Source organism: Dysidea avara, chromosome 6 (assembly GCF_963678975.1).
Source record: "Dysidea avara chromosome 6, odDysAvar1.4, whole genome shotgun sequence".
Classification (NCBI taxonomy): Eukaryota; Metazoa; Porifera; class Demospongiae; order Dictyoceratida; family Dysideidae; genus Dysidea; species Dysidea avara.
The window spans coordinates 36,961,511-36,976,595 of NC_089277.1; the positions used below are offsets into that span (position 1 = coordinate 36,961,511).

Below are 15,085 nucleotides of genomic sequence, written 5' to 3' on the forward strand. Positions count from 1 at the left end.
AGCCCAGCAGTCTAAGACTCTCCCTATGATGTCATCACAGCATAAAACACACCTGCACTGGCCCAGACCCGGTCTGAGTGAACAATTAACACAAATATTTACAAAAGGAGCACACTGCATGGTTCCTATTCAGAAATGAAAGCGATTTCATGGGTATTTCTGCTATTTTAAGTTCGATCATGTGAGTGTTTATTTCATGCATTAGATTGCTCTATGTGTTTACTGGGCGAGATAGCCATATTGTTAGGTGTTTATCAGGATCGTATCCTTGCTGTTGAACAATGTTGCACTGATGTATCAACCATTCTGGTATTTATTTACAAAAATCACATCGTTTTGACCAAATTTCAGCATATAGATGGCTCAGCCAGATGGCTCAGCCAGATGGCTAACAAACTTCAATTATAACCATACTTCGCATGCAAGTACTTTGCCTAGTAGTGGTCAATGCTGACCCATGGCGTAGTTGCTACTCTGCTTGTCCTGTGCTCCAGAAGAAGAAACATTTTTTCTGTCACCAAAAAGCTGCACAGATTGTGCTGCCACCAGAAACTGACCTATAAAATCAAATCACCGATACTTTGAGTTGATGATAGATTAATTGAACAATGTTGAGAATATTGTGGCATACGAAGAACCTTACGAACTGCTGCAATGTAAAATCACGTGATTTTAATACATTTGTATCATTGTCTACCAGAAGAAAGTGACAAACTTGGCTGCCACGCTGGCATTATTCAAGTTACACTTCGCCTAACCCATGAGAATAGTTAGGTAGTTGATTGGAGGATATCAATTTTTCGTGTTGCAGACCCTATAATAGATTTATATTTTCATCTATATTAATAGGCATGTACATAGATGATAACAATTTCCATGAATGGAAGGTATAATAACAATCATTGACCAATACGTAACCCTCAAACCCACATAGGCCAGAAGCTGGCCCAAATATGTATGCCTTGCAAAAAACACTGTAGTATTTGAAGGATCCATCCTAAGGTTGTGCAATTTACGTCATTCTTCTTATGATGTAACAAAGATTCAATTTTTAAGGATTTAAATGATACCAAAGGTTTTTCCCTAATGCTAAACAGCGATTCCAAAACTAGCCATATAAAGAGTTTTTGGCAAGCAAACACATAAATCCTTTACATACCATTATAAAATGATCCATAGCTTGATTGTGATTGCTCCTATCAACTTGCAACAAGTTCCGTTTGGTTTGCCATAAAAGTTATATCAGGCCATAAATTATATGACTCACTCACAATTGAAATTAAAGACGTGGCAAGAATTTCAAAACATAGAGATGCGAATTGCTGTTGTTCATCACTTCATAACCAATAAGCCACTGTAGTTACATTGTTCATTTAACCTTCTACAAGTAACCCAGTAAACAAACTTTTGAACAATGTGTTGTCTTAGGCTATAAAAATTAAGTTACCCCACCTAACGTTGCAATGCATACCCATATTGTATAAACATGCATTCCCCAAAAGTTCTTCGCAGGTTTAAGTGTTAAATTAATGTAAGTTCTCACTTTGTTAACACAGTTCACATCAGCTCCTCTTGATAATAACAGTCCTGCTACTTGCGTGCAACCACACTTTACTGCTGTGTGTAATGGAGTGTCATCTGATGACTATAATAATATCAGTATATTCTAATAACCCACACTACAAAGATATTATACTACATGCACATACATAATGTCACCATGCCTGTAAAAACAGGGCTAATGGACACAAAATACACCTCATCACATAACAGATCATAGTTATTACAGTGCCAAAATACTGTACTTTATGTGACTAGATCTGCAAAAACCCGGAATGATTGCAGAATATTTACATATATGCAATCAATCTTTCTTCACTGATTTCATTTCTGTATGTAGTGAAGAAAGGTAGTAGAAGAGAAACATTTCCTGATAATGTACTTTCCTATTCATGGCAAACACAATGGTGCCAGTTGCATCTCTGTATTACATTGTTTTCATATGTTACAGCTATTTTTGTTAGCACCTGTAATTTATTTTCCAAATTCTTGTTGTACAAATCAATCTTTCTGTTGTTGCTACTTTGTAGGGCTGTAACTCCAAAAGTTGTTGGGATACAAGGCCAAAACCTGGCCAGACTATACACTTGGCTACGTAGATAATAAATATTTAATAATAAAGAATTTGAAAATGCACCATTATGCTGGGTTTTTGCATATCCGGTCTCATATTTTCTTGGTTAAACACTACACTTTCAATACTGTATACATGGTACTTTTCGAGGTATGTTACTTTCGTAAATGCTCACATTCCACAAATGGCACTGCCTTCCAGGGGTTTAGGGAGGGGGGTTCCTAGGGGTTCAGGAACCCCTGTTAAATTTAGACTTCTGAGTATAAAGCAGCTGGACCATAACACACCATTTAGTGAGGCAGGACAAAATTAGTGAATAATAGTATATAGCACAACACATGCAACCATTGATAAAGCTTGCATTCGTCTCTCAGGTAAGGATTTACAGAGGTAACGTGTAACCTCTTGAAAACTTTTTTAAAGATTGATATACTCCAATAGAACAGTCAGGTATATACTCTAATAGGGCAGCCAGGTATACTCTAATAGAACATGTAAATATCCATAATTCACTAGTGGAATTTTCAACATTTAATAAATGTAAAACTGAACATGACCTTATACTGCTACAGTATAATAAAGGGATAGACCAATCGATCAAACAAATAAGCAAAATTAAAAATAACAACAACAGCAAGATGAATACTTAAAGATAAAGATTCGATCAGATGAACTGATCCTTCCCTTTGTGCACACAAGGTCAATAGCTGCAGATACTTTGCATTAGGCCAAACTGGTGGTAGGAAGATCTAGAACCTCTCAAACAAGTAATGGCTGCTCGGAAAAACTCAGTTCATATTTACATCTTAGCCAGTACAGAGTGTTGTATTGCCCATTTTTTCTTGACAGCAGGTTGGCTATTCTCTTGTACACCACTGTGGCCAAAGGAACCATTGCTCTAGTGCATGAAAATACTGACGGAGAAAATGTCCCATGCTATAATAGGAGTATAAGGTCATTATAGCTTTGGTATGCAGTGTTTGAAGATTTAGAACTCCAGAAATTCATCAATTGGGCATGCAGAAAGAATCCATGCTATGCAAATTAATTTTGCAGTTATAATGTTATCATTGTAAGTCATTCCATTTGTATCAGTGGATTCATGGTTCCTATAGCAGTGGAATAATTATCACTTACAGATGTCTATAGATCTATGTGCTTCTATGTGTTATGCTGTCTGTTTCCACTATAAGTAGCTTTATCTAGTACAAGCTTCATTCTGGGGGCACTTATATGCATTGTTACACTATTTTTTTGCATAAAATATAGCAATTTGTTGAGTTTTGATTCATTATAATATTTAAAGTCTCTCAGCAGCTGGCGGCTGCTCGCCCAGACTCCTGCTTCTAGTAACTCAATAATGCTGTTGAACCCCCTTCAAAAAATCCTAGCTATGCCCCAGCCTCCAGTGTATTGGGATACCTAGAAATCAAGACACACGGTAGTGTGTCGTGCGGCCCAAGAAGCCGGCGCGTAACACCCGTGAGTATATTGACAGGAAGAAAGAAAACACAATTTTTGCACTTCCGTAGCTCTGTGATCCCTTGATGAAACAAGACGATTTTTGCTGTGGACATGCCCTCCAACTACAGCACTCCACATTCCAAATTTGAGCGAAATCGCTTCGCGCGTTCCCGCGATATGCGACTTCAAAAATTGGCTCAGTTTCTTCGTTTTTATTTTCTTCTTATTTTTCTTTTTCTTGTCGCACACTTACAAAAACTGCTATAAAACGCGAACGCCATATCCGATTGCCTTGAAATTTGGCACACAGAAGGGGGGTATAAAGGCGCATCTCGGTACCAACTTTGGCTGGAATACAATAAACAGGCAAAGCGTTATGAGCGATTATTCACGAAAAATAACACCAATATGTTGTCACGCCTACAGGGTAAACCGCGTATGGGAAGAAGCTGAAAATCGGTGGGTGAATAGGTTAACTATTGAACCTCAAACCTTTTGTGGTTTGAAAGAAATCGAGCTAAAAAAACAGGAAGATACAACGAAAAAACCAACAGTGTGTAACAATTACGCAATCGAGATTAGCTAATAAAAAAAGACTGCTTGCCACGCCTACCAGATAAACCGCTTAGGGTAATGCTTTGAAAATCGATGTACAGATGGAGTAATCATCTTAGAAAGGCTCATCAATGGTGTAGAAGAATCAGACTTAAAGCCACGGAGTTATAACATGAAATCCTACTTGGTGCAGCAAGTGCGAGATCGAGATACTCTAATAGAGCAGTCATCCTAATAGAGCAGTCACCCTGAAGAGAATTCAAGATATCAGCTAGAAACAAGAAACCTGTATAGAGATCAGCTACACACAAGTCACCCTGTAGAGAGATCAGCTAGAAGAAGTTACCTTGTAGGGAGTTCATGCAACTATGGAAAGAGATAGTTCAGCTAGAAGAAATCACCTTGTAGAGTTCAGCTACAAAGTAACCACCATGTAGAGAGTTCAGCTACAAACAAATCGCCCTGGGGAGAGATCAATAGAAGAAGTTACCTTGCAGAGAGTTCAGCTACAAAGAAACCATCATGTAGAGAGTTCAGCTACAAACAAATCTGCCTGTAGAGAGATCAGCTAAAAGAAGTTACCTTGTAGAGAGTTCAGCTTCAAACAAATCACCATGTAGAAAGATCAGCTAGAAGAGATCACCTTGCAGAGTGTTCAGTTACAAAGAAACCACCATGTAGAGAGCTCAGCTACAAACTAGTGACCTTGTAGAGACATCAGCTAGAAGAAGTTGCCTTGTAGAGAGTTCAGCTACAAAGAAACCATTCTTTAAAGAGCTCAGCTGCAAACAAATCACCTGTACAGAATTCAGCTACAAACAAATCACCCTGTAGAGAGATCAGCTAGAAGAAGTTAACTTGTAGAGAGTTCAGCTACAAAGAAACCATCATTTAGAGAGTTCAGCTTCAAACAAATTACCTGCAGAGAGTTCGGCTACAAACAAATCTCCCTGTAGAGAGATTAGCTAGAAGAAGTTACCTTGTAGAGAGTTCAGCTACAAAGAAACCATCATGTAGAGTTCAGCTTCAAACAAATCACCTGTAGAGAGTTCAGCTACGAACAAATCTCCCTGTAGAGAGATCAGCTAGAAGAAGTTACCTTGTAGAGAGTTCAGCTACAAACAAATCACCCTCTAGAAAGATCAGCTAGAAGAAGTCACCTTGTAGAAAGTTCAGTTACAAAGAAACCACCATGTAGAGAGTTCAGCTACAAACTAGTGACCTTGTAGAGACATCAGCTAGAAAAGTTACCTTGTAGGGAGTTCAGCTACAAAGAAACCATTCTGTAAAGAGCTCAGCTGCAAACAAATCACCTGTACAGAATTCAGCTACAAACAAATCACCCTGTAGAGAGATCAGCTAGAAGAAATTACCTTGTAGATAGTTCAGCTACAAACAAATCACCATGTAGAAAGATCAGTTAGAAGAAGTTACCTTGTAGAGAGTTCAGCTACAAAGAAACCATTTTGTAAAGAGCTCAGCTGTAAACAAATCACCTGTACAGAAATCAGCTACAAACAAATCACCCTGTAGAGAGATCAGCTAGAAGAAATTACCTTGTAGATAGTTCAGCTACAAACAAATCACCATGTAGAAAGATCAGTTAGAAGAAGTTACCTTGTAGAGAGTTCAGCTACAAAGAAACCATTTTGTAAAGAGCTCAGCTGCAAACAAATCACCTGTACAGAATTCAGCTACAAACAAATCACCCTGTAGAGAGATCAGCTAGAAGATATTACCTTGTAGATAGTTCAGCTACAAACAAATCTCCCTGTAGAGAGATCAGCTAGAAGAAATTACCTTGTAGAGAGTTCAGCTACAAAGAAACCATTCTGTAAAGAGCTCAGCTGCAAACAAATCACCTGTACAGAATTCAGCTACAAACAAATCACCCTGTAGAGAGATCAGCTAGAAGAAGTTACCTTGTAGATTGTTCAGCTACAAACAATTCACCCTGTAGAGAGCTTGTAGAGTGTTCAGTTACAAAGAAACCACCATGGAGATTTCTGTAATCAAATTATGTATTATATATATAATTTGTACATTTACTGATAAAATACTTAAAGTACATCTACTTCATCTTTTCTTCTTCCTGTAGTAAAGAAAAAAAAGCATAGGTTAAAAAAGTCCCAAAGCTGGCCATAGGCTGGCTTTGGGGTATACAAATACAAAAAGAAATGAAATCTAATCCAAAACAGCCAAGCTGTAAAAAAAGTGTGCGGCCCTCAGAAAGGCTATGGTGAAAAAAGATGTGAAATCCAAAGTGGCGGCCAAGAAATGGCTGTGATGGTAGGTTAATGGTAAAAATTTTAATAATGACAATTCAGGTGAATTTTGTGCCAAGACCAAGCGGCACCAAATTCACCTGAATTGTCATTATTAAAATTTTTACCATTAACCTACCATCACAGCCATTTCTTGGCCGCCACCTTGGATTTCACATCTTTTTTCACCATAGCCTTTCAGAGGGCCGCACACTTTTTTTACAGCTTGGCTGTTTTGGATTAGATTCTAATATCTTCACCATTCTCATAATTTAAGTTTCACAAAAGATACCCATTCATGAAATTCGCAAAAAAAATACATCCTTCAAAAAATACTGCATATACGGTAGTACCACACTTGAGTAGTGCCACAATTAAGTATTCAATTTACCTAGAGGTGTACCAATATACGTACCAATACATATTGTATCGGTGGCCAATATAAACATTTCTACTATATCGATGGGAGCCAATATTGCTGCTAAAAACCAATATGATACACCAATATACAACTAAAATATCTTAAGGACACTGTCCAATGATCAAGCCACATTATAACCCCTATTATTTAGCTAACATGCAGGAAATAGTAGCTATCTTCCTTGTCTAAAAGCTGTATGCTACATGAAGCCATCTAAGTGTGTGGATAAATATTGTCTTGTTGTCACAAAGCTTACCAATCATACAACAAACACCAGTGGCGAAGCTACCATTGAGGCAACCAAGGCAGCTGCCTCGGTAAAAATGCTCAACAGCAGGCTCAGCAGGCCTGAGTTTTGGCACTTTGGATTTTCTACTCAAACGTTACTAGACAGCAGTGCTATACCTCAGTAGCTGAAAAGTGGTCCAGCACCATCAAGGTACCATAGGCTCCAGCCCTGCTTAGTACTACAGCCATAGATTCTATTTTGTGTGGCTTGAATTTGTAAAAGATCGAGATACTCTAATAGAACAGTCATCGCAATATACTCTAATAGAACATTCAATACAGATTATAGCCACTGTTCTCAATACTTGATCATTTACATTTATGTCAATTGTCTTTACATTACTTTTCAAAAGTTCCAATGAGTCAACTGCATGGCATTACATTGAGCTAATTGATTATGCATTAGCCGTTACAATCAAAAAAATAGCTCGCTTCACATTCCATTTCAAAGTAAAATTTTTCTTGAGGGGGAGCATTCCCCCAGACTCCCTAGCTAGACATGTTTAGCACATGCAGTTGAACATCACATGAAAGAGATAATTTAAACATCACATCAGATCAATAAAAAGTAGTATGCATAACTATGACCTTCATTGCAGTCCATGGATGGCCTGACTGCTCAAAATATCTCCGGAGTAAGTTGTGTTACATGTAATTAAACTAGTCTTATAATTGAAGCATGGTATACTGTAGCATTAACTATGCTGGAGCATTACTTATAACTTGCAGAAAAACATTCAGAGTCTTCTGAAACAGTTTCCTCCATCCAACCAGATAGTCAACCTGCAAATGCTGTACCACCCATACTTGAAAAGTATTTGTGAATCAGTTGAGTCAGAAGCAGACCCTCAATTTGGTCAATGTATAAACTTTGCTTTAGTAAAAAATTTTTCCTGGCTGCACCACAGAACACTCATAGTGATGGGCCTGGGGAAACAGCAAACAGATGAACCAAGAGCTAAGCACAAAACAAACAACCATCTCTACAAGCCATTAAAATGCAGAGTAATCTGGACTAAATTTGGCAGGGGCATGTATTAAAATATTTGTGGGTGCATTATAGTCTGAGCTGTCAATAGAGGCCACACCACCATGGGTAACCAAGCATAGCCAATAATCTTAAGACTGTCTTCAGTGGTTTCTTCAGTAGTTAAAATAAAGTTGAAGATGGCATATGTGGTTCCTCAAATATAAATAGCTACACTTAGTTATATCTGTATATCGGATCAGTATCGTATCGGTTTCAAAATTATTAATCCATATCAGATTGGTATTGGATCGGTTTAGTTTTCTTATATCGGTACACTCTAATTATACCTTTAAACATTGTTGATTAGTGGTCAAGTTTAAATAGTCACTGGATTGAATTTTGGAAGTAAAATGATAGAAGTTAATCATACAATAGCTGTGAGAGATTTTGCCGATTCCTCACAGCTGTTGGACTACTATTACAAACACCATTAAATTTTATCACTTTACTTCCACAATTCAAAAGGGTAGGCCTTCCCAAGTAAGGAAATCTCTATTTCTAAGAGATTGGGTAAACGCTTTGCGAGATATACTTGTGTAAACTATGTATGTAAAATGGCAAAAAATATTGTGCATTTTTTGTTTGTGTTTTATCAAATCCAGTTTTCTGGGTTACACAGGTTTAAGGGTCAACTTGTGATTATATATAAGTTAGTAACCTATTTTTTAGTAGTGGTCTTGTTCTGTGGACTGCTCAATAGCTAACACATATTACACAGAAGTACACATCCATACATCATCGTATAGTGATTATTAATTATAGAGAATAGATTATGAACAATCCTAACCATTTTTTATCATTTTTGGCTACACTCAGCCTTGCAAAAAAAGTAATACTGAATCCCACAATGTTACGTTGCACATTGCTCAATATAATGAGTCAATCCGTATCGTATTCTTAAACTGGTTGGGCATCAAAGCCATGAGTACACCATGTTCCCATGACATTCCTGGGAAATATGTAAGTTAAATCCCAAGTGGTGCCTTTGAATTCCCTCACTAAAGTGGTATAATAATCAAGTGTCTTCATTTTGTAAATTGCCAATTAAACGTTTGATAAGTGCAGAAAATTATATGGCTATATAGCATGCTGACATAAAAAGTTTATGAGTCATGAAAATTTGAAAAAGTACTGTGGACAAATGCCCATGTGCATGCAGGCTCAGTTACATGTTATCATACTCTCACAACATACATGTAATGGTGAAAATGCAAAACAAAAGATTGTACTCTAGTATGTGTGAGCACTCACTTTATTTATGCTAGTAACATCAGCTCCTTTCGACAATAATAATTTTACTACTTCTGTGTGATCACCTTCTATTGCTTGGTGTAGTGGAGTCTCACCTGATCCCTATAGTGGTATAAACATTGGATTAAAATGTAATATAATAAAACCCTCAGCAAGATAGGTAAGAATTGATGTGTCAGGGGCGTAGCAAAGCAAAAAACTATAGGGGGGCCACTATTGGTAACTAAAGCAGTGGTGGAGGAGGGTGTAGCTACCTGTGGGTACATGCACAGTGTGAGAAGCGCACTCAGAGCATTGCTCTCCTTCTAGGGGGGTCTGGGGGCATGCACCCCCCCCCCCCCCAGGGAAATTTTGAAAAATAGGTGCTATGGGATTGAATCTGGAGGAAATTTTAGCCAATAATCATAATCACAGTGATGCTAGATAAGTAATCGTCTTATAGCAACCTTGTATACCATGTTAATGATGTGTAGGACTGATGACATCACAAAACACAATTAATAAGGTGCTGTTACTTGAACTAATTTCATGTTGTTAAATATACCCCCCCAGAAGTGATAAATTACTTGTATGCGGGATGAATTAATGAATTAACGTCTTCCCCCCTGAGTATTAGCTACATTCTGCGTTAGTCGTTCACAGATCCGTAGTCTTCTGGGAAGTGGGACTGCTCTGATTCAGCTTCCTCCATCAAAGGTTCGTTATTAGGGCTAGAGCCACCGCATGAGGGCTAGAACAAAGCTACCTCTGCTAGAATCGCTCTGGGAACTGTTACTGTTAGAAGCTCCTTCACTAAATGGACTCCGAAATAGGTCTACCATGACTACGAATTAATTCTGACAGAGTTTTCTGGTAGTGAGACTGAGACATAAGTTAACTCTCTGCAGCTGCACATGCAGTTTTTTAATTATTTTCTAACACGAATTACACGTGAGGTGTACGTAGCTTATTATCACTTTAAGCGCCTCTAATATTATTTCAAATAAACCAGGACCAACATTTTAGTTGGTGAGAAAGGAACATAGCTTATCAGCGTCCAAGTAGGCCAATGATCTATAATTATTACGTGTCACATGGTGCATTACTGTAAAAATGATTCCTGCTGCAAACTGGAGGGGCCCTGCCGCCCTGGCCTGTTCTATCTATCCACGGCCACAGACTAGGGGGGCCCTGGCCCCTGTGGCCCCCCCTGTTCCTACGCCCATGTGTGTATTAATTTTCATTACATGGTGCATGTCAATGATATCAATTGTGGGAAAAAGCCTTTTTTCCAAGAAAATTTGTATATTCAAGATAACTTGATATTGTCACCATTGTGTCCCAACATCTTTCACTTCACAATAATAAGTTGTAATATTTCAGACTATTAGAGTAATTAAACTTTGAAACCACTTCTTTGTGCACAGCTTAATTTGCTCACTCAGTTGTCTCATAGCTGCAGTGTTGTACAACAAACATATCAGCTAATAACACTAGCTACCCTACTCTGAATCCAAAACTCTTATGAGGCTATTACACTCATAAAATTGAGCATTATACTTTAAGCAGTGCTCAAAAGTCACCTATTATGGTTTTAAGAATTGCCAAAATTATGTACTGTTTTTTTGCCAATATTGTTAGTTTTTACATTAGACCATTTACATTGATGTTCCAGCCTCAAATGGTATTCTATTCTTTAACTGGTTGAGCATTTCATTAGGCCAAGAAAACTTGATCACCTGTTTCTCGTCCACAAAAATTTTGATTTCTGTGTAGGCAGGAGGTCATTTTTAGGCACCGGCCGATTATGCTGGCATAATTTAAAGCATAATAGGTGACCAAAAGCATCAAGCATAATGCCAGCATAATAGGGACGATGCTTGAAAAATTAATTAAATGTGCAATACGCGTGCCTGAAAGAAAGCAAATATTCACTGCCAATAGTATTATTAGTGCATTTTATAATCAAAAACACGTAATATAACTTATTAAACCGTTTCTTTGTTGGTTATTCACACTTTGCAGAAATAAGATCGAGATACTCTAATAGAGCAGTCACTTACTCTAATAGAGCAGTCAGGAAAGGCTGATATACTCTAATAAAACAGTCACTTCTAGAGCATAACCTTGATTTTGAAAGCATAATTTTGAGCATAATAGGCTTAATTTTTGAGCAATGCTCCAAAGCATAATAGGTAAAATTTCGGGCATAATAGGCCAGTGCCTAGTCATTTTTCATTACTCATTATTGAAGAAATTGCTCCAAATCAGACTGTTCTGTTACTATAAAGGTTAGTTAAAGTCTTGTAAAAACTAATACTTACCTTTTCTGAGGTACAAAATGGGTGTTGTGAAATGACAGTCTTCTTAGCATCAAAATAATTGTGTGCAGGTGGTTGACAATAGCAACAATGAAATTTGAGGAGGTGGGGTACAATGTGATGTCAGTGGAAATGAAAAATAATGAATCAAGTTTGCCTGGCCTTATTCTATGTACGTGACTGCTTCAATAAAATAGCATATTTGTGTGACTGTTCTATTAGAAATCCTGACTGCTTACAGTATCTGAATTTTTTTAATGGAATTGTACAAATTGCAGATTGTCTTACTGCTAAAGTTTTATTTATTAATTTTATCTATTTAAGCGAGGAAGTCCATCAAAATAATTAAGGCTATTACCTAATGGTTGTCAACATAAAGATGTAGGCATAACATGCTTTTTACAACAAACTACCACGATTATTTTTATCAGCAGGTAGGGAATTAGACCGGTTAAGTCGAGCCTCCTTCTAAGGAGTAAATTAATGTTGAAACTTTGAAGTGATCTATGAAGTATACTGAAACAGAAATGCCTTTTTGAATATCTCCATCTCATCTGTTGTTGACTCTGCTATATCATACTCTTGGTTGCAATCAGGTGATTTTCACAGGGCCTAGAGAAAAGTTAGATTCATGTTGAATGAAATGCTTTTGTTCTTTCATGCCACTCTACTAAATCACTGCAACGATCTGCTTCTATATATATAACAGACTAGAACAGTATTAGTTGTAAAAAAATCCAACTAAAAGTAATGCTCCTTCAGTCTACAGACTCATCAAATGTCTGTCTACAGCATGGAAACTTCTTACCACTACTTTGAGATTGCTGCTGCAGAAATATCTGGAAAATACTGCTGTAACTTAGTCCCTTTTCAACAGAAAGGATATACACAAAGCTAACGGTACAAAGGATCGATCAAATGATGCTACACTGGTGTGGATAGATATGAATAAGGCATATGACTCAGTCCTCATGATTGAACTGTACACTGTTTAAGATCAATTAGAGTCCATGGCATTTGTTTAGCTTTTATAAAGGCAATTTCTTTTTGGCCTACTATGCTTATTGCAGCTGTTTTGTTTTTAGCAAAGGTTGCTATCCAATATGGATTACTTTAAGGTGACAGTCTACTGTTATTTTATCATGTGTCTTGCACTACTAACTATTAAATTTTAGAAAGCACCCAGGAAGGTTATTTTCTTTCAAACACATCTACAGTTATGTTTCAGCCACCTGGTATATATGGAAGATGTCAAACTAGAGTATATAGACAATCCCAATATGAGAATGAGCTTGATTTGCCTAATAGTATTTTAGACAACCAGACAGTCAACTGCTATGGAACTTTGCAACCATTACTGATGTCAGTATCCATCATAATCATCCAAATATCAGAAGAAATCAAAAGGCTTGGACTGAAGTAGGAATTATATATCCATTAGTATTTCTGCAGGTGAAATAAACTTCCCTTATTCCTTTACTTTTTTCTATGATCCCTATATAATTGAACTTAAAATTCCTAATTTTCCTTGTGCTGGTATATTTGTAGTATGTATACAAGTTGAGCTGAGTCCTGAGAAAACAACATTCAAGGGAAATACCATTACAGATAACTAAGTGATTAGTGGCAAGAGTAAAGGTGTCATGTGTGGTTTGGCTCCGTCACAAAATCAAGAAAAGGACATACAGGCAATGCACTTTATGGCTTCTCATAAGAAATGTATGGTGAAATTGATTGGTCATAAATGTGTCAGATATTTGAATAAAATACTTTTTTAGAGGAACAAGAAATGGATCAAATTTCAAGAACTTTTGTAATTTCATCCATGAGTTATTAAATGTGTTCAACTCAATGCACACATAGAATATTAGTTGTACGGTTTGGTTTGTGTTCTTCTAATTATGATACACCTTGTTCATGTAAGTTTTCATGCATTAGGCCATTCTTTATTTTGTACAGTTTTAGGTGTGAAGTGTTAATATGTGACCAGATTTTACAGAACCGATCCAAATCGCACATCAGGCAAAATCAAACTAACACCACCAGTTGATAGCTACACTATCGTACTACAAGTTTTGACCCTCAGCACTACTCAAACTACTCGAGGCTGGTTTTAACAGACGTCTTTTCTGTGTGGTGTGGAGTGCTCAAATGGCGGTTTCAGGCCTTGTTAAGGACCTGGCTTGGCAAGAATCAGTCGTTTACTGGTGGACAGCCTTATAATGTTGGCCAGACGTGCTCTCTGTTGTTTTTGCTACATATCAGCCACTAAGGAGCCAGCGCAGCCCTGTAATCTCGTGTCTGGACTCCAGTCGTGGTCTGCCTCCATTTTGAGGTCTATCTCTTGCCCTCCCCGCCACCCCCCAGCCTCCACCCCTTTGTGAGCACTTGTGATACTACTTCGCTCGTCCAACTGCTCAGATTTTCTATCTTATTTGGCAGGAAACTGTACAAGCAGCTACAAGTACTGGAAGTGATTTGAAAGGTAACAGATTGATGCATCTTTTGTGTAAATTTCATACGCGTGCTTGCTATCCTTGGAGAGTTATGCTGGCTTCAATTCTTTAAAACCGTTTATCTCGAAACCTCTAATGTGCGATTTGGATCGTTTTTCCAAAATCCAGTCACAAATATGTAACTGTTAGTTTTTGTATTGTTCTTTTGTGTTTTGTACAATTTGTTTGCTGAGTTAGTTGCTTTGTTTGCATGGGCTGGTATCAAATGTGACCATCTCAGCAAAAACCCGACTTGTTCGCACAAGCATGCGCATTGAGAAATTTAAAAATAATTCGTAAAATTACGCATGCTACAAAGAAAAATATTCTGGTTTTTATCGGGGCCAGTATTTGAAGAAGGAAGACTGAAATTGATTAAAACGTTATACCATCGTATTCGCCTGCTCATGGAGAGTGAGAAAATCTTTGTTTCGTTTCTGTAGCTTCAATGGAATGCGTGTCACGTGCGTTTGTTTACAATGCGGTAAACGTAAACAAGATCATCATCGTGTCTTCTACCAAACCACTTTCATATCCATATGCGCAAGTATCTACAGGGCTAACACTATACCTTGGCTGATGTACCGATTCATGGTGAACAATGTAAGCCAAATTGCAATGCTGTAGACTAATCCAAATGGAAGTTATGACTGCAAATGTAAGCGCCTGTAGTTTATTTTCAGTATAGTCGCTGTACAAATCGATTATCTTGCTCTTTCTACTGTCTAGCGTTATAATTTCAAAACTACTCACCACAGAATGCTAAAACTTTGGTGATCCATTCCTTGGACACTGCTAATAATGCTGAGTGAATAAAAAAAATTTTTTTAATTGTGCGAACAAGTCAGGTTTTTGCTGAGACGGTCACAAATCCCAACAGTAC

The 15,085-nt window shown here is 37.5% G+C and overlaps 1 protein-coding gene across 1 annotated transcript in view; it reads right to left on the reverse strand.

Moving 5' to 3' along the window:
• LOC136258375 (26S proteasome non-ATPase regulatory subunit 10-like) overlaps positions 1-15,085 on the reverse strand; it is a 113,864-nt gene that overhangs the window by 88,429 nt on the left and 10,350 nt on the right. Inside the window, exons 2-3 of the mRNA XM_066051685.1 lie at positions 9,408-9,509; positions 1,544-1,645 (exon numbers count right to left, since the gene is read on the reverse strand). The gene's annotated coding sequence lies outside the window, so the exon portion shown is untranslated. The remainder of the gene's footprint in view (positions 1-1,543; positions 1,646-9,407; positions 9,510-15,085) is intronic.